We start from the raw sequence: 20,180 nt of genomic DNA on the forward strand, positions 1-20,180 counted from the left end.
TAGGGCCCATGGTGCACGACAGTTTCTTCAGCACCGGTTTTGGATACCGCCATATTGCTATGTACGGTCTACTTTAATCATAGGTGTACGCGAATTGCTTACAAACTTAGCCGTTTTGGAAATGCTCCCACCATTGGCCCAAAAGTCAGAGATCATGCTCCTTTGGACGTCAGATAAATCGCTCCATTTCCACATTACGACAACGGCTGCACTGTTGCACTGTTATCCGAAGCCTCTCTCCCCCCCCCCCCCCCCCCCCCCGCGAGAAAGGTAGAAAGGTGGTGGTCACATCAGTGTGAGTGGACCGTGTAAAAGCAGATGTGAATGTATCATATTTTTTTGAAAAAGCACATTGTTGGACACTACTTAAGATTTATACATAGAAACATAGGAAAATAAATGAATTTTTAATGAAAGAAACACAAAGTGATGGACGATGTTAATGATATTTAAAATTTTATAAACGATTTTACATTGTCGTTAAAATATAATCACTGTCAATAATGTGAATCTTATTGTGGTATCCATACGTTGGGTCTTTTAAGTGAAACAATGTGTCCACAGTAAATATGTACGGGCCTAGATACATCGTAAAACCAGCATAAATTACAGATACTGTTTCTGTTATTAATACTAATCCCAGCAAACCACTATTGATGTGCACTGTCTTCAGGAAAACTGAGGTAACTAGCGGGAAAACACATTTAATTGTCGTCTTTTTGTGCTCTAGTCGGAGATCATATACTCCAGACTAAATATTTCTTATCAGAGTAACTTCACATTATTTACATATTCGTCGACAAAATTTGGTATTCTATTTTATAAGAGAATCATCTATTTTAAGGAAGAGCATCGGAAATCCATTTATCACAGTTTCTCGTAATAGTATGTATACAATGATGACATTTATACATCTAAGGAGGTTTTTAGGTTTTAATAATAAACTACCAAATGCATGTCATCGTTTTAGTGTCGTTCTCCCTCTCTCTCTCTCTCTCTCTCTCTCTCTCTCTCTCTCTCTATATATATATATATATATATATATATATATATATATATATATATATATATATAATGGCCATTTATAAAATTTTACATGATTGTGAGCCCCAACCACAAGAAGTTATTGTTTAATCAGGATTCTCTGCATTTTCTATAGGTTTTACTGGGAGTTTTCGAAGAGGCCAGTCTTCGCTAATTCGATTCGTGTATGGCATGAGCAGAGGCTGTAGCTCATAACGCAGTTAGATGCAGCTGTGACAGCATTTTCGCCGAATGGTACGGGTATCGCGTGTTTCGGGGCGTTGTCAGAACGGAGAGGCACACGTCGATGAATATGTAATCACGTCGTTGAAGGGAGAAACGGTCCGCGAGAGAATAAACTGCGGGAGCAAGTAAGCGTCAGAATGACAAAGCGCTGCATTCGCAATTGTCGTCTCATCTGTGTGGCGAATAACAACGAGATAAACCATCCTATTTCAGGAATGGTCGCTGTGGTTTCCCGGGCAATCTCGTCTGCGGTTGTTGTCAGGCTTCGCTGCGCCCGGTGGGTGCCAACGTTCGAGTGACGAGACTTCCTGTTTGCCTCTAAGGATGCTGATTTACCCAGATATGTCTGCCATCGAGATAAGAACACTCAACAAAAAGTTCGTCTCCGCCTGACACACGGCGCCAACACAGTGTAACACCAACTCCGGCTTAGATAACAAGTTTCTTGAAGTATACTGTACACAACTGAAGCCACTCATTGACCTGTAGAGCTAGCGCTGTTTCAAGTAGTTTCAGCCATACTGCAAGGGTTTATGATAGGATGATGTAGTGAGCCGCTCGACGTGCTGTATGTTGTCATGAGCGTTCATCAAACAAGGAACATAAGAACGCAGTCCTGACACCACGGCTTTTGCCAGCTTACAAGACGAGGACGCCCATTAATATTCACCATGAGGCTGCATGTTTCAATCCATGTCGATAAACACTGTATTTTCAATTTCCTTACCCATTAACGCATATGTGATTCGGTAGTCACAACTTATCCACATCAATACAGGAGATGTCGTTCTTGATATACCATGATTTTTAACTTCAAAGCATGGCTGAAACCGATATCGTGGGAATGGTGAAGACCCGGTATCGTATCTAGGTGGCAGACTTCCAAGGCTTCAGTGACACCAAAAATATACGAATTTAAATTCAGCTAACGATTAATTTCTTGTGAGGCAAACTGAGGGGCTACTTGATTGAGGAGTAGAGCCCCGGTCTCCTAAACTGACATACGGGTGGGAGAGCGGTGAGCTGACCACATGGCCCCCATATCAGCATCCAGTAACGCCTGTGGGCTGAGGATAGCACGGCGGCCGGTCGGTACCGTTGAGCATTCACGGCCTGTTCCGTCTGAGTATAGCTTTTAAGGCTTAATTTCCACTGCACTGGAGCGGGACTGGTCAAGTCATATATTCAATTTTTTACCTGTTTTTCTTTCTATACGCTACAACTCTTCATCAAATGTCGCTTATTTTGATATGCATCGAGTGGTTGTAAAATTCAAACTCGAATGTCTTCTGATTATCTAACGGATATGATTACTCTCTGGTGAAGAACATTTTCTTGTCCATTTTGATTTAGGATTGTACTTACTTGTACTTTATAACTTTTAACACTACGTTACTGAGATTCGTGTTAAAGTTTCCTAAAAAAACTATTTCGTTTGTTTTTCAAACTAGTCGTGGCTCGGGTGGTTTTGTTGTAACTTTTCAGTTGTTTAGCTTTGGGTGACTTTGAGCATTTCCAACTGTGAGGGAAACCAAATATATCTGTCTGAGAATGCAACATGAATTTGGAACCTGTTTTTTAATAATCACAAAAAATGTTCAAACTGATTAAATACTGAACTTTATTTTAATCTCTATCATTAAGCAATGAAAATTAATAAAAATAAAACAAAATTATGGTCATTAGCCTAAACAAAAGAAAAGTGAAAATTAAGTTGGAGCAGAAATCATAGAACAGGTAAGATAATTCAAGTATTTGGGAAGCTGGATTACAGAAGACATGGATTGCCAACAAGATATCAACGTGAGAATGGCTCTGGCGAAAGAGGCATTTCAACAGCAGAGAAGCCTCCTAACAAGGAATTAAGGAAGCGACTGCTTAAGTGCTTAATATGGAGCAGAAACGTGGACATTCAGAAAGCAGAATGAGAAGAGAATTGAAGCTTGTTAATCGTGGATATGGCGTAGAATGGAGAAAATCAGCTGGACTGATAAAGTCAGGAATGAAGAAGAACTGAGAAGAGTTGGAGACGAACGGAGGCTGCTGCTGACGGTGAAGAACAGGAAACTAAACTGTATAGGCCACAATCTAAGAAGAGATTGCCTTCTATTTGAAGCAATTGAAGGTTTCGTTCCGGGAAAGAAAGGGAAGGGCAGAAGAAGGTTCCAGATGCTGGATGATGTCAACAGGCCACAGTGAGGGTACCAAAGAATGAAGAGGAACGCAGAAGACAGAGAAGCATGGAGGGCTATGCAGTCAAAACACATCAAGAAAAGTGGTCCCCGAGCGTTAATGATCTGCCTAATAAAGCTGTCCTGGAAATGATCCCTGTGCGTTGATAATTTTCGTAGCAAACTGATCTTGAAATGAAACTGTCTTACCTGAAAACGCGGTGCTTGCTACTCTCTGTGCGCCAGCTGCAAATTTCTAACTACGTTTGCTAAGAGCTTAGTGCAATGCTCCAGACAACAAGTAAACTACTTTATACACATCACTGAGTGAGACACTCTTTAAATTAAAATGACTTGGATCGATAATGTGGACAACACTTTTAGGTAAAATATTTTTTTTAAGAAACTGTTTTTAAATTGTCTGATATATTACTACTTGTATGAAATTTATGTTACAACACTTATTAACACTGTTAAAGGGCATCTTTGGTGCCAAACGCTTACTCCCACAAATGTTAGACAAATGATTAATAAACAAGAACAACACCTTACAGAGAAAATTACTCAGTCTTTAATAAAAAATCTAAAGTTCCCTGCTATGAATGTCTCATTCAACTATGGTTCCAAACTAGATGCGACTGCAATGCAACTAAATCAAAAATGTTACCTTCATTCTTCTTCATAGTCATTTTTAATGTCCTTACATCTCATTACATTCTAAATCACTAATCGAATCTTTCTGGTCTGTTTCACATTATTCAAATACAGATTATTTTACTTCAACACAGACGGGCTTAACTTCATGTCTATATTGCCGTGTGTCTTCTACTCGGCGTCAGACTCACTACTCTTGCAACGATAGAACTTCCACGTGCCGCCCTTGGTGGCCGAGCGGCTCTAGGCGCTACAGTCTGGAACTGTGCCACCACTACGGTCGCGGGTTCGAATCCTGCCTCGGGCATGGATGTGTGTGATGTCCTTAGGTTAATTAGGTTTAAGTAGTTCTAAGTTCTAGGGGACTGATGACCGCAGATGTTAAGTCCCATAGCGCTCAGAGCCATTTGAACCATTTTTGAACTCCCGCGTTCCTCTTTGCCAAGCAGCGATGACAGAACAAGCACATGTTCCAACGACACAGCTACTCTGACCAAAGACTGCAAGCGAATAAGCGATCGAAAACTGTCGCTTAGCGTTTGATACGTCTAAAGTATGTAGAAATTCCAGAAATGCAAATAACAAACTCCCAATAGACCTGTGCATTATGTTGATGTATCTCACATTGTCCTTTCTGTATACCAATATATCTGATGACGTTCAAGCACATTATCCCCTCTGTATTCTTTGTATAATCGATAATGGTAAAAGAGTTTACCAGGTACAAGCTTGAAACAGCCAAATATTTGGCGCACGGTTTTGATACTAAGTACGTAACACAGGAGTTTGATTTGATGATACGCAAGACCCACCACCATTACACGATAGATAATTTTGAGTTACTTGTAATGTCGTGCAACGTAACTTATTCATCGTAATCTTGCCACTGTATTGATCCTTCTTATGTCAGCGCACGAGAAGTAACACGTGCAGCATCATCGTATGGGTTGAAGAGCATAGTGATGCATGAATTTACTGCTTTTTATTCCTAAGAAGAGCGGAACATTGCTTTATATCCATATATTGCTTGGAAATTGTTAACGGCTTAAGTTAGTAGCGAAGTAAATACAATAAATCATTTTAGACAAAATATCTGCGCAACTGCACTCATTACTATATATCGAACTAGCGATTCGTTTCAGCTTTGCGCGGGTAGCAATAAGTATTGTGGCATAGCGCCCTGTGTTGCTCCTATGTAAATCGACCGGCATTGTGTCATTCATGAGTCATTGTTCTAGCACGATAGACTTGCGCTCACGATGCAGCAGTTCATAATAGTTATAACTGTTTCCGAAAGATGTCAGCACCTTAAGGTCTATAAATCATACTTAGAAGAAAATGAAACTGTATCTTCTCTGAATATAATGACTTATGTTAATTATTGATATTTAATATGTTTAGTTGTTATTGAGTATGAAGGTACGTGCGAGTGCGAAGTAATAAGGTAAAGGAATCTTGCTATGCTCATTAAATGAGTGCACGTTAGAGTGAAAACTGCTGCTGTACAGAGAATCAATCATACTGTAAGGGGAAATTTCTTAAGTGTATATCGGCAGTTTATGATACTTGGCAAACCATAAACATTTTATAATAATGCAGTTATTTTGATATTTGTGCATACTATAAATGCTGTGAAAAACTATTACGTGGTGATTGGTTCTTATCAAAAGACGAGAGATTGCGCGGTTTAATATTAATATCGGATTGGCTACGATGATCGTCAGCGAATCAGAGAAAATTACGTTCGCACGTATTTTCTGGGCTAAGGAATTTCTTTATGAAGCCTAAATTAGGTTAAAAGCTCAGCCTTTGTCATGTTCTGATGCATGTATTACGAGCTCTAAATTGATGAAATAATTTTGCGGAGCTATGAGTAAAACTTGACCGTGGAGTGCCGCAAAGTAGTCGCCAACGAGTAAGAAAGACGAACTCGAGAAATGCTGATTCTTATATGTATACTATGACTTTTGAATAATTAAAATACGCGTAGTTCATTCTGCAAATCGGGATCGAGAACTGGACGTTCAAATGGATGACGTTGTGAAACATTCGAGCAAGCATTCTGTCATGGACGATCCGGTTTTTAATCTTTCCGATAACAGGTTTGGTTAAATACTATAAGCTGGCTATTACGAGTGAGTGGGACTGCGTGTGAATGACGAAACAGTAGCTTTTGGTTAGCACGGACATGGCAGTATTTTGTATAGAAAGAGTAACAATATGTCGAAGTTTTCACTCAAATTCTGTGTATCGTTTAACAACTTAGTTAACTTGATACTAGAAAACATTTGTTGCACTCTCTAGACACGGAAGTGCGACTGGTTGCACAGCAGATTTACAGTCGAGATATATCGTTCGTTTTCGAACAGGACAGGTGCGTGAGCTGCTGCTGAAGAAGAAATTCACCACAAGGTGAGTGGATATTACTCAGTAGGCCAAGCATTAGCCGTGCCGTTGCAATATCTACTGCCGCACGATTTACTTGCCGTAGTGGTAATAGATTATACACACCAGCGTTCGTCCTGAGTCGTCCTGAGTAGTTTTTGAGATAAGCCTTCACATACATACAGAAAACTGCGGCATGGGACTTTCGTTTAAAATATGTACGTATACAGATATTTAGTGACAGATGTGTGTATGTTCTGGTCAGGATTGGCTGGCAGTTTATTTCTCTCTCCGCCAGCCACCATCTCCTCTGTAGACGGGCCTGGATAACAGTGCGAGTTGAAGTGCCGCTTCCGAGACGAGGAGCAGTGCCGGCTACGAATCGAATCAGCCCGGTGGGGTAACGGTGAGGATTGGGATGCAGGCCAACCTGGATGTGGCTTTTAGGCGTTTTGCCATAGCCCACTAGGTGAATGACGGGCTGGTACCTACGTCCACCTTTGGCTACACTATTCACAAACATTTCGAAAACTTTCACTCCCTTTCACACGAATAATATTATACGCAGACAGTTGAGTTGGTATACACACATTCTATGCCGGACGGAGTGGCCGTGCGGTTCTAGGCGCTACAGTCTGGAACCGAGCGACCGCTACGGTCGCAGATTCGAAACCTGCCTCGGCCCTGGATGTGTGTGATGTCCTTAGGTTAGTTAGGTTTAATTAGTTCTAAGTTCTAGGCGACTGATGACCTCAGAAGTAAAGTCGCATAGTGCTCAGAGCCATTTGAACACATTCATCTACATCTACATCTATACTCCGCGAGCTACCTTACGGTGTGTGGCGGAGGGTACTTATTGTACCACTATCTGATCCCCCCTTCCCTGTTCCATTCACGAATTGTGCGTGGAAAGAACGACTGCTTGTAAGTCTCCGTATTTGCTCTAATTTCTCGGATCTTTTCGTTGTGATCATTACGCGAGATATATGTGGGCGGTAGTAATATGTTGCCCATCTCTTCCCGGAATGTGCTCTCTCGTAATTTCGATAATAAACCTCTCCGTATTGCGTAACGCCTTTCTTGAAGTGTCCGCCACTGGAGCTTGTTCAGCATCTCCGTAACGCTCTCGCGCTGACTAAATGTCCCCATGACGAATCGCGCTGCTTTTCGCTGGATCATGTCTATCTCTTCTATTAATCCAACCTGGTAAGGGTCCCATACTGATGAGCAATACTCAAGAATCGGACGAACAAGCGTTTTGTAAGCTACTTCTTTCGTCGATGAGTCACATTTTCTTAGAATTCTTCCTATGAATCTCAACCTGGCGCCTGCTTTTCCCACTATTTGTTTTATGTGATCATTCCACTTCAGATCGCTCCGGATAGTAACTCCTAAGTATTTTACGGTCGTTACCGCTTCCAATGATTTACCACCTATGGCATAATCGTACTGGAATGGATTTCTGCCCCTATGTATGCGCATTATATTACATTTATCTACGTTTAGGGAAAGCTGCCAGCTGTCGCACCATGCATTAATCCTCTGCAGGTCCTCCTGGAGTATGTACGAGTCTTCTGATGTTGCTACTTTCTTGTAGACAACCGTGTCATCTGCAAATAGCCTCACGGAGCTACCGATGTTGTCAACTAAGTCATTTATGTATATTGTAAACAATAAAGGTCCTATCACGCTTCCCTGCGGTACTCCCGAAATTACCTCTACATCTGCAGATTTTGAACCGTTAAGAATGACATGTTGTGTTCTTTCTTCTAGGAAATCCTGAATCCAATCACAAACCTGGTCCGATATTCCGTAAGCTCGTATTTTTTTCACTAAACGTAAGTGCGGAACCGTATCAAATGCCTTCCTGAAGTCCAGGAATACGGCATCAATCTGCTCGCCAGTGTCTACGGCACTGTGAATTTCTTGGGCAAATAGGGCGAGCTGAGTTTCACATGATCTCTGTTTGCGGAATCCATGTTGGTTATGATGAAGGAGATTTGTATTATCTAAGAACGTCATAATACGAGAACACAAAACATGTTCCATTATTCTACAACAGATTGACGTAAGCGAAATAGGCCTATAATTATTCGCATCTGATTTATGACCCTTCTTGAAAATGGGAACGACCTGCGCTTTCTTCCAGTCGCTAGGTACTTTACGTTCTTCCAGCGATCTACGATAAATTGCTGATAGAAAGGGGGCAAGTTCTTTAGCATAATCACTGTAGAATCTTAAGGGTATCTCGTCTGGTCCGGATGCTTTTCCGCTACTAAGTGATAGCAGTTGTTTTTCGATTCCGATATCGTTTATTTCAATATTTTCCATTTTGGCGTCCGTGCGACGGCTGAAGTCAGGGACCGTGTTAAGATTTTCCGCAGTCTGTCTAATGGGAGAAACTGGGTGGCAAGAGGTAGAGCATCCCACTACACCTTAAATCCATTTATAATGGTCCGACCCTGGGCCGATGCTGGACAAAGGCACATGAGAAAGAAGATTATACAAGCTGCCTTGTAGCTCTAACCATTGCTAAGGGATCCCACTCAAAAAACCAGTTAGATATGGAACAGGTAACAATACATGAATTAGGAACTCATAATTACTATATTTACAAATTATATACAGAAACCTTCGTTGCTGATCAGTTAGTGGATTAGTGAAAACAGTGTTAAAATCCCTACAGCGGTTCTTGGGATTCTCCTTTGCCTACAGAGAAAAAAACGTGGCGGTCTTCGAGCTGCTTAAAGTTAATCTTTTAGATTCGAAGCCTGTTAACTATAACTGATAAGGTGTAGTATGGAGCGGTTCGATATTGGGCTTCAGTAAAAGTAATGTTCTTACATATCCATTTTCATTTTATTTAACGGAGGTAGAAACAAAGAAAATTTGGCACAATTTAAAATAGACAGTCTTTCAGAAATGCACTATTGGCCATTAAAATGATGATACATAGGTATTCATTGGACAAATATACACTCCTGGAAATGGAAAAAAGAACACATTGACACCGGTGTGTCAGACCCACCATACTTGCTCCGGACACTGCGAGAGGGCTGTACAAGCAATGATCACACGCACGGCACAGCGGACACACCAGGAACCGCGGTGTTGGCCGTCGAATGGCGCTAGCTGCGCAGCATTTGTGCACCGCCGCCGTCAGTGTCAGCCAGTTTGCCGTGGCATACGGAGCTCCATCGCAGTCTTTAACACTGGTAGCATGCCGCGACAGCGTGGACGTGAACCGTATGTGCAGTTGACGGACTTTGAGCGAGGGCGTATAGTGGGCATGCGGGAGGCCGGGTGGACGTACCGCCGAATTGCTCAACACGTGGGGCGTGAGGTCTCCACAGTACATCGATGTTGTCGCCAGTGGTCGGCGGAAGGTGCACGTGCCCGTCGACCTGGGACCGGACCGCAGCGACGCACGGATGCACGCCAAGACCGTAGGATCCTACGCAGTGCCTTAGGGGACCGCACCGCCACTTCCCAGCAAATTAGGGACACTGTTGCTCCTGGGGTATCGGCGAGGACCATTCGCAACCGTCTCCATGAAGCTGGGCTACGGTCCCGCACACCGTTAGGCCGTCTTCCGCTCACGCCCCAACATCGTGCAGCCCGCCTCCAGTGGTGTCGCGACAGGCGTGAATGGAGGGACGAATGGAGACGTGTCGTCTTCAGCGATGAGAGTCGCTTCTGCCTTGGTGCCAATGATGGTCGTATGCGTGTTTGGCGCCGTGCAGGTGAGCGCCACAATCAGGACTGCATACGACCGAGGCACACAGGGCCAACACCCGGCATCATGGTGTGGGGAGCGATCTCCTACACTGGCCGTACACCACTGGTGATCGTCGAGGGGACACTGAATAGTGCACGGTACATCCAAACTGTCATCGAACCCATCGTTCTACCATTCCTAGACCGGCAAGGGAACTTGCTGTTCCAACAGGACAATGCACGTCCGCATATATCCCGTGCCACCCAACGTGCTCTAGAAGGTGTAAGTCAACTACCCTGGCCAGCAAGATCTCCGGATCTGTCCCCCATTGAGCATGTTTGGGACTGGATGAAGCGTCGTCTCACGCGCTCTGCACGTCCAGCACGAACGCTGGTCCAACTGAGGCGCCAGGTGGAAATGGCATGGCAAGCCGTTCCACAGGACTACATCCAGCATCTCTACGATCGTCTCCATGGGAGAATAGCAGCCTGCATTGCTGCGAAAGGTGGATATACACTGTACTAGTACCGACATTGTGCATGCTCTGTTGCCTGTGTCTATGTGCCTGTGGTTCTGTCAGTGTGATCATGTGATGTATCTGACCCCAGGAATGTGTCAATAAAGTTTCCCCTTCCTGGGACAATGAATTCACGGTGTTCTTATTTCAATTTCCAGGAGTGTATTATACTAGAACTGACATGTGGTTACATTTTCACGCAATTTGGGTGCATAGATCCTGAGAAATCAGTACCCAGAACAACCACCTTTGGCCGTAATAATGGCCTTGATACGCCTGGGCATTGAGTCAAACAGAGCTTTGATGGCGTGTACAGGTACAGCTGCCCATGCAGCTTCAACACGATACCACAGTTCATCAAGAGTGGCGTATTGTGAAGAGCTAGTTGCTCGGCCACCATTGACCATTGGTGAGAGATCTGGAGGGCAGCAGTCGAACATTTTCTGTATCCAGAAAGGCCTGTATAGGACCTGCAACATGCGGTCGTGCATTATCCTGCTGAAATGTAGGGTTTCGCAGGGATCGAATGAAGGGTAGAGCCACGGATCGTAGCACATCTGAAATGTAACGTCCACTGTTCAAAGTGCTGTCAATGCGAACAAGAGGTGACCGAGACGTGAACCAATGGCACCCCATACCATCACACCGGGTGATACGCCAGTATGGCGATGATGAATACACACTTCCAATCACCGCGATGTCGTCAAACACGGATGCGACCATCATGATGCTGTAAACAGAACCTGGATTCATCTGAAACAATGACGTTTTGCCATTCGTGCACCCAGGTTCGTCGTTGAGTACACCATCGCAGGTGCTCCTGTCTGTGTTGCAGCATCGAGGGTAACCGCAGCCATCGTATCCGAGCTGATAGTCCATGCTGCTGCAAACGTCGTCGAACTGTTCGTGCAGATGGTTGTTGTCTTGCAAACGTCCCCATCTGTTGACTCAGGGACCGAGACGTGACTGCACGATCCGTTACAGCCATGCGGATAAGATGCCTGTCATCTCCACTGCTAGTCATACGAGGCCGTTGGGATCCAGCACAGCGTTCCGTATTACCTCCTGAACCCACCGATTTCATATTCTGCTGACAGTAATTGGATCTCGACCAACGTGAACATCAATGTCGCGATAAGATAAACCGCAATCGTGATACGCTACAGTCCGACCTTTATCAAAGTCGGAATCGTGATGGCACGCATTTCTTCTCCTTACAGGAGGCTTCACAACAACGTTTCACCAGGCAACGCCGGTCTACTGCTGTTTGTGTATGAGAAATGGGTTGGAAACTTTCCTCATGTCAGCACGTTGTAGGTGTCACCACCGGCGCCAAACTTGTGTGAATGCTCTGAAAAGCTAATCATCTGCATATCACAGCATCTTCTTCCTGTCGGTTAAATTTTGCGTGTGTAGCATGTCATCTTCGTGGTGCAGCAATTTTAATGGCCAGTAGGGTATTAACACAGATTAAGAAAAACAATTTGTAGCCAAGAATCAATAACACTTATCCCTGTTCAAGGAATTTTGAAAGACAATTTTCCACTGATTTAACAAAGAATCTCAGTCGACGCATTACAGTTAAGAAAGCAGTCTTCAAGGAAATTTCACTCAGTTGAAAAGAAAACACTCTTCAATTGAAATGTAGAGGTACTTTACCATTTGGAAGATTAATGGATAGAATTAAAAATTCAATAATAAAAAATAACTGACTTTCAATTTGCTTCCATGTAGTTACATCCAGTGATTCAACACATCAGTCAAAGTCGGGTCCTTACTGGTGAGCATGAAGTTTACAAATTATGAAGACAACTTGCTACTACACCATAACGAAAGCAAAGTTATATGGAAGCCATATATGTATTACATAAAAGGAATACACGCAATCAATGGGTCCTGGCACATGAAATTCAGAGAAGGGAAATCGTAATATATGCTCATACAACTTAAACGTATTGGTGCCTACAAGAGAAGTTCACGTAAAACCAAAGGCAATATTTTGTGCAAGACCTTAATACTAATGAGTTTCTGAAGAAGTAACCAAATACAAGTTGACCTCACAGCATTGAAAACCCCTTACGTAACACACTGATGGCCTCTGACATTGTTACTCCTCCATAGGGCGGCCAGGAACATTACAATAGAATGGGTCTTCCATCAATCAAAACCACAGTTGCGAGTTTAATAAATGAGGAATCACCAGATTCAACATACCCGATTTGCGTTGATGAAATTACTGTAAATGAAATACGCTTTAGCAACAGGAGTGACATTTGTGGGAAGTCACTAAGCTATGTCATTCGGAAATATTGAGTGAATGTAGTCTCGGTGATTTGCGCGACGTCTATTACACTACCTGAAGACATATGAACAATCTACAAAGTAAATATTTAACTTACTATCTTAAACTTTTAACGTAATATTATTCGTCTTAACGACCATATTATGAGAGCAGTCTGAATTTTTATGTTCGGTCAGTAACTGTAAGAAATATTGAAAATAAAGTTTTTGCTTCCTCTGGGAAACGGTAACATAGGCAACCTACTACTGCGTCTGTGTGATCGCTATAGTAGCTGCATAAAGCGGCAAACGCTTCTCAATGCAGGCGTAGCCCAAAATTTTTACACTCCTTTAACTGGGTTAAAAGGTGCTTGTGGTAACTGACATCAACGGAACAGGCGAACGCTAACAAACAGAAAGGTGACTCACAAAACTTACACGTGGTGGATGTAATGGGTATAAGTGCATATATTTTTATATTTTGCACCATAACACGTACATTAATCAGTGTGTTGGTTGCTCTGTATCTGCATCGACTAGTCTTCCCACCGACATGTGACGAACTTTATGACCTGATGTTTCCTGCACGGTCATCTTGCACCATCAAGTGGACTACGCCTGACAGCGTAGACTAACTTGTATGCACATGTCTACATTTCAGTATCTGACCTGCTGACCAGGGGTAAATAAGCGCGAATGGCTTGCTGTTGTCAGATGTAGCTGGAGGTATTAACCAACCAAAAAACGTATGACTTGTAATGGCTGTAATTATTAATCTGAAAATGACGTAAATACTGGTATAATGTTGTTCAGTACTGTCCTTAGTCACCAACAGAAAATATGCTCTTATACCCGTTACACTCCATACACAGGGCGTAAACGATAACTGCTTACTACATTCCAAGGTTGTGTAGGGGAAGTCAAAACGAACAATTTGACAAGAAACTTGTACTCTACCAAGCCAGAGAACCGCTTCAAACTGACTTACAAAAGCCACATAATGTACAGCGCATGAGTGCCGTATATTCAGTGGTACTCTTATGCCAGTGGTTTTAGCTGACATTAGTAACTTAACCTTCCATGCGAGGGTAATGAAAGAAAGAACTTCCGAACGCATTATACAAAAACGAATTTAGTTTCCAATTCGATCTAAACTTAACGCTTACAAGCATGTGCCCTCGTGGTAAGAAAGAAAACGATTTAATTGTTAATTTTATGCTCTTAAAATTCACAAACTTTTGAGATGACGTTTACAGAAACATAAGTTTTTCAATTTGTAAGTGCAAGATTAAGTCGGTGACGTAAGAGAACCAGATTATATTAAAAATCTCACGCGGCGTGCATGCGCAGTAGCTTAGGTGTCTTTTATAGATCAAATTTAGGCTGTTTCCTGCTCGACAGACCACAAGTGTCTGATACCAAACTGTTCGTCTAGACTTCGGCGAGATCAAAACCACTGTGCAACGTTGTAAACAGTTGTCTTTGAACCTCTCTGTATAATACCAGGGAGAAACAAAGTACGTCATTATATTACAGAAATTCAGAAAACAAGATTCCGGCATGAGGTGTTTATAAAAGGGCGTTCATATGTACCGCGTAAAGTACTGGTATTCAGCAGATTGAATATGTTGAATATGTTTCCTATGATACTGTAGCCTGAAATTTCTTCTTGTGGAAGTTCACCTTCAGTGTTGTCGAAGTAGGTCTACGATAAACGTCTTCATGATGCATAAGATGCATAAATGTATGTATTCAATTACATTTAATCAAAAATATATTGAGAGTGTACTTAGACACAAACACAAAATCTTAACTTAGACGTACGCTGTGCACGACTACAAAATATTTTATCCACGGCAACAGCGCTTGGACTAGTTACGACCTTTCAGTTTCCGACAGCGATTTTTTGTAGAGGACGACACCACGTGGAGAAATATTCTCCAACGACGTGGTGTCAACGGCGTAGTTTACCCTCTGTCCAAATTTCCAATATGGAGAATTTACACTACGAAACACATGTTTTGATTCACAAAGCTCTTTTTGTGACCAAACGAAGGTGTTTACTAACGCAAACAGACGTACATGATGGCGAAAATACAAACATCTCTGAAATATTAGTTGGAAGAAAACTGCAAAAACAAACGCTACAGATGAACATTTGACGGCAATTCACCAGTAAAACAGTATATTATGTGTTTTGACGAAAGCATGGAAAGCCCTCTGATGATGAACTGTGTACATTCGAAACCGATAACGGTGCTTTCTGAATAAAGATGCAAAGCAATTAATCACTTTTAAGTCCTAGTGGGCACTGATGTACAGTTTGGGGAAAGTCGAAAATTTGTGTCAGGCTGGGATTCCAACCTGGAACCAGGAACCATTCTGGCGCTTAATGGGTGGGTGTGGGGTCAAAGTAGGCAGGGGTCCCAAGCCGAGGCCTGGCCACTACGTCCTGTTACCTCCCCCAGAAAACAAAGCGTAGGGAATATGCCTCGCCTGCTGCTGCTCAACCCTGCTTGTAGCGCGTTTCTGCTACCCCTTCGTTTCACATAAGCTCTACCACTTTTAGCGTGCTATTTGTTTACAGCTTAAAGCGAATGATGGAGATTATCACCTGAGGATGTATCTTCTAGCGGCCCGATTCCAGTCGCGACTTTTATTGAAAGGTATTTTACAGACATCCCTAATTATTTCTTTCAAAATGTGGTAGTCTGGCTGGGTTGCACACAATTTAAAACAACTACAAAGAAAACTGAAGAAAATTTTTCTGTTTTTGGGACTGTGCACAACCGCACAATGTCATTATTAAGGAAGAGCCAAAAATTAGGGACACTTTTGTCGCCGTCAGCAAACAAGTAGTGAAGTGTCGTTAATAAGGAAGCACCAAAAGTCAGCGACAGTTTTCTCGCCATCAGCAAACAAGTAGCGAAGTGCGCGTCCACTAATTCATTTTAGGGAGTTCGTTTTCGTTTATCGGCAGTATGGAAAGATAAGCAGTCGAGGAGATGTCTGACGAGGAGTCATATGGATAATTAAAGCCAGCATCTGTCACACAAAGAACCAAACACTTATCGCCGATCCTCGAACCAGCCGATGCTCGTCCGTATCTCGAAAATAACAGGCGACATACAACGGGATGTCTGCAAGGTGATTCCGTGAAACCTTGACCGGCATTCATCGTTCACCGTAAAGTGGCGTGCAAAACTGGACATCACCGATGGTCAGACGGCACGCTAGTCGATGTGGCGATGCTTCCCTTCAACTGCATTTGGTAATCTGTTATGCTGAAGAAAACCATAGGTCCGCTTCGTGGACATCAAGCGCTTTGCCAATATCGTAGTACAGACATAAAAATGCCTTAGGTAGAAGATGGGTGACGGAACGTCCGAAATCTGGATAGGGGCTGAAGGAGAGCGTGGTGCAAGGGCCTCCAGCAACAGGTCGGTAAACCACTAAGCCATTGGGACACACTGGTCATCACCATTCCAAGGACTGTCATACCACCCCTCCCATAAGACCCAAATTCCCAACTCATCCACACGCTGCTGATGTAGTGTCCCTGACATTTTCCTCATTACTCGCAGAGTTTTGCCAATTCCCGTAAAAGTTCGAGTGAGGTATGTATCTGAACTGAGGGGATCATTGGCCAGCCCCACTTTAATAAAGACGAGACTGCTCAATGACCCCCTCAGTGCAGATAGTTACCAAGCTCCAGTTCATACAGGAATTGGCGAAATGGGGCGAGTAATAAGGAAAATGGGCAGGAGAACTTCGTCAGTAGAGTGTGGAGGAGTTCAGAATTTGGGTCTGATGGGAGGTATTCTTGGACGTCCGTGGAGTTGTGATGATCAGTGTGTCTCGACAGCTTACTGATCTGACCTTCTGCCTGAAAGGTAACTTGTTTGGACTATTAAATTGATTGAGAAAGTTGGCAAAATTTAGTGTCTAGATACACTGACTTTACGAAACAAGACCTAAATTATGCTAAACAAGTAATAGATTGAATTCCCTAAACAACTAACAGCTGATTAAACACTCCACTGAGTGGTGCCTGGTTGGCAAAGACAGTTTAACTAGGTGATCAGTGAATCAAGTACCCTGGTCTTAAAAATGTGGAAAACGCAAGCTGAATTGATCCGACGCTGAGCAGAGTTTGATTGATGAAATCTGCTGAAGTTTCTCTACATAGGTGCAGCTGAGAGCAAGTGACGATTGAGATCTGTATGCCGTGACAATGCCGCGGCGGCAGTACATTACCCTGCTTTCTTCGTGGGGCGATGTAACTTGCTGCTGGCGAGATGTGTGCGGTGGAGGAGATGAGACGTGGAGGCGGCACCTGCGAATCGATCGGGACCACGAAAGAAATGTAAAAATTTCACGGTCTAGCGATCAAGCAGACGGATCGCAATTTACTCTCTACCAGAGCCCTGAAATCATTGTGTATATCAGTGTGTGACACAGCTGTTCGCTGGTCATACCAAGAACAAATATGGCTCACTTATACGACAGAGTGCCCAAGGATACCAAACATCAAGACTGGTAAACAAAAAACGAATAAGTGTGTCCTCAGCAAACGACTAGTCTGAGACGTTTGAATTCACACTGTCAATGCAGTAAGAACTTCACCACAGGCTCCCAAGTCTAACTACTCGCAAGTGAAGTCAGTCTGACAGTCCCAAGTACCAATCACATATGCCAGAGCTTCGACCATAAGTGCTTACCAGACCAAAGTCCTTCACTCGAGAGCTTCCCACCTATCCAGAAAAAAATTCCGTTTTCCCACAAAGTGCACGCACAACCTGCCATCTCACCATCTTGAGCCAATCATGAGGCTCTAGTGGCTCCCCTCCCACACGATAACAAAAACTCATGTTGAACCAGGACAAGAGTTAAGAAAACTGCGTCTCTGAAAAAAAAGAAACCACCAATTACTGGCTTTTTTAAGTTTTCACAGAGAGGGAGAAGATAATTTTGTCCAAGTCATGTCTCTTCCCACGGCAACAAGCGAACAGATACAATATCAAAGATCTTTATATGACGATGGTATCTGTTCCCGAAAGAACAGTTACCGTTGATGACCTTGCAGCTTTGCTAGAAATGAAATGATAAGTAAATGGACACCCTAGCTGCAACAGGCGTTGATATACTTCACTGGGAATTAATCTTTCGGGAACAGATACCATTGTCATATATAGTTAAAATATGGCTTCCCGGCCATTGACCTTCTTGTGCGAACGCACACGCTATGCCCGAACTCGTACGGGACTTGGTAGATTAATCTGCATTACCACGAGTAATGAGTGTGATGGGCAAACATCTATTAGGCGCACTGCGAATGTAGTGGTGTGGACATGTTGTGAATGTGGGTCTCACGGGGAGCGTGCAAGGGATAAATCCCTGCAGGTGCACTATCCTCTGTGCCCTCGGTGGCTCAGATGGATAGAGCGTCTGCCATGTAAGCAGGAGATTCCGGGTTCGAGTCCCGGTCGGGGCACACACTTTCAACATGTCCCCAGTGAAATATATCAACGCCCGTTGCAGCTAGGGTGTCCATTTACTTATAATTTCATCAAAGATCTTTATCTGAATCGTCTGTGCCTTGGAGCTTGTTAGTCCTGGCTAGGAGGTGTAATAAAGATTCCACATCTAAACATTTTTCAGATTTTGCAAAAACAGACACAATGTCTGAAGGGATACCGCAATCACTGGTTATACATGCAGCATGTGAAGGTTGTTGTGTGTGGATGGGTTACTTCTGTAACCGAAATTACAGATCTGAAGATGGTTCCAGAGGGACCGAAACCGGTCATGTGAACAAACATTTTTGCAATCGAGACAGATTATAAATAACACTTTTCTCAGATGCTGCAGTTTTCTTATACAACAGAAGTGGCCGAGGGAAGTGGGTCACTGGCCTTCTTGCAATGTTGCCAAATACAAAAACATGTGAATTTCTATTACACGTGGCTCTGCACACAATGCCCGGTTTACGACGCCACTGTGTAGACACGTCCCTTTAGACCATCGCCCCTGTCCAGGTTTCTGCTGGAGCCATAGCACGTATCATGGCATTGTTTTGCTGGAGCCCTGTCCCGATGAAGGGCTGCCCTGTCTGCCCGCTTGCTGACAATTGCTTTCAACTCCCAACAAGCCGTTTGTATGAGCTAAGAATCAAAAAAATACCTCATGCTTTTAGCACCCAACCAGGCTCCATCAATGTCCACTCAGGCCGTTAACTTTCTGGAATCTCGCTAAAGGTGTGGCAGGTTGTAAGAAAACCTAAATAATTTTCCATTTGCGAAAAACAGATGAGAGAGTAACTGGTCCTCTCCACTGCCCCCTACACTTTAATATTGTGTAGTATAACATGAACCAGAGGAAATAGTAGGAGAATCTCAACCTGATATATATATGGATTGGTGATGACGTTCTTTTCTCATATATATATATATATATATATCACCAATCCATAGTAGGCAAATTCCCTGCACATAAAAGAACCAATGCAAATGGAGAAAGACTTACTAGTTTATGCAGAGAACATGACATAGTTCTAAAGTCTACATATTTCAAAAAACTCCCTAGAAAACAAACTACATGGGTATCCCCGAATCCAGTCTGTGGGGAGAAACAACTTGACCATGTTGCTATAAGCAGACTGTCTGCATCAGAGATACTCAATGTAAAAGTTGCTAAGAGTGCAAGTTTAGATTCAGATCACTATCTATCTGTCGTTAAATTCAAAATTAGACCAATATATAAAAGAAAGAGCGAATATCAATCTAAAAAGTTTGATACTCAGAAATTAACCAAGGAACACAATTTCAGGACACTTTTGGAAAAGAAAACACCTAAAACATGGGAACAACTTCAGAAAGATATAGTACAGACAGCAGAAGAATCCATTCTCCTTACCAAAAAATGGAAACATGCCTGGTGGAATGATGAGTGCGACAAACTAATCCTAACAAGACAACGAGCTTGGAACATTTGGAATGCCAAAAAAATGATAAAAATAGGAACTCCCTAAAAGAAGCCCGGAAGCAAGCTTCAAAAGGCCTTAAAAGGATCCAAGTTCAATACATAAAAGACTAACTAGCATCAATAGACTCCAACTTCAAACAGAACAATGCTAGGAACTTTTACAAAACTTTCAAAAGTAACTTAAAGAAATACTCTCCTCCTA

General features: G+C 42.9%; 1 non-coding gene across 1 annotated transcript; it reads left to right on the forward strand.

Moving 5' to 3' along the window:
* The first annotated feature begins 18,413 nt into the window (after positions 1 to 18,413).
* Positions 18,414 to 18,488, forward strand: Trnat-ugu (transfer RNA threonine (anticodon UGU)). Its single transcript has one exon. It is a non-coding gene; the product is annotated as a tRNA-Thr (tRNA).
* Positions 18,489 to 20,180: the final 1,692 nt, after the last annotated feature.

Source organism: Schistocerca serialis, chromosome 9 (assembly GCF_023864345.2).
Source record: "Schistocerca serialis cubense isolate TAMUIC-IGC-003099 chromosome 9, iqSchSeri2.2, whole genome shotgun sequence".
NCBI lineage: Eukaryota > Metazoa > Arthropoda > Insecta > Orthoptera > Acrididae > Schistocerca > Schistocerca serialis.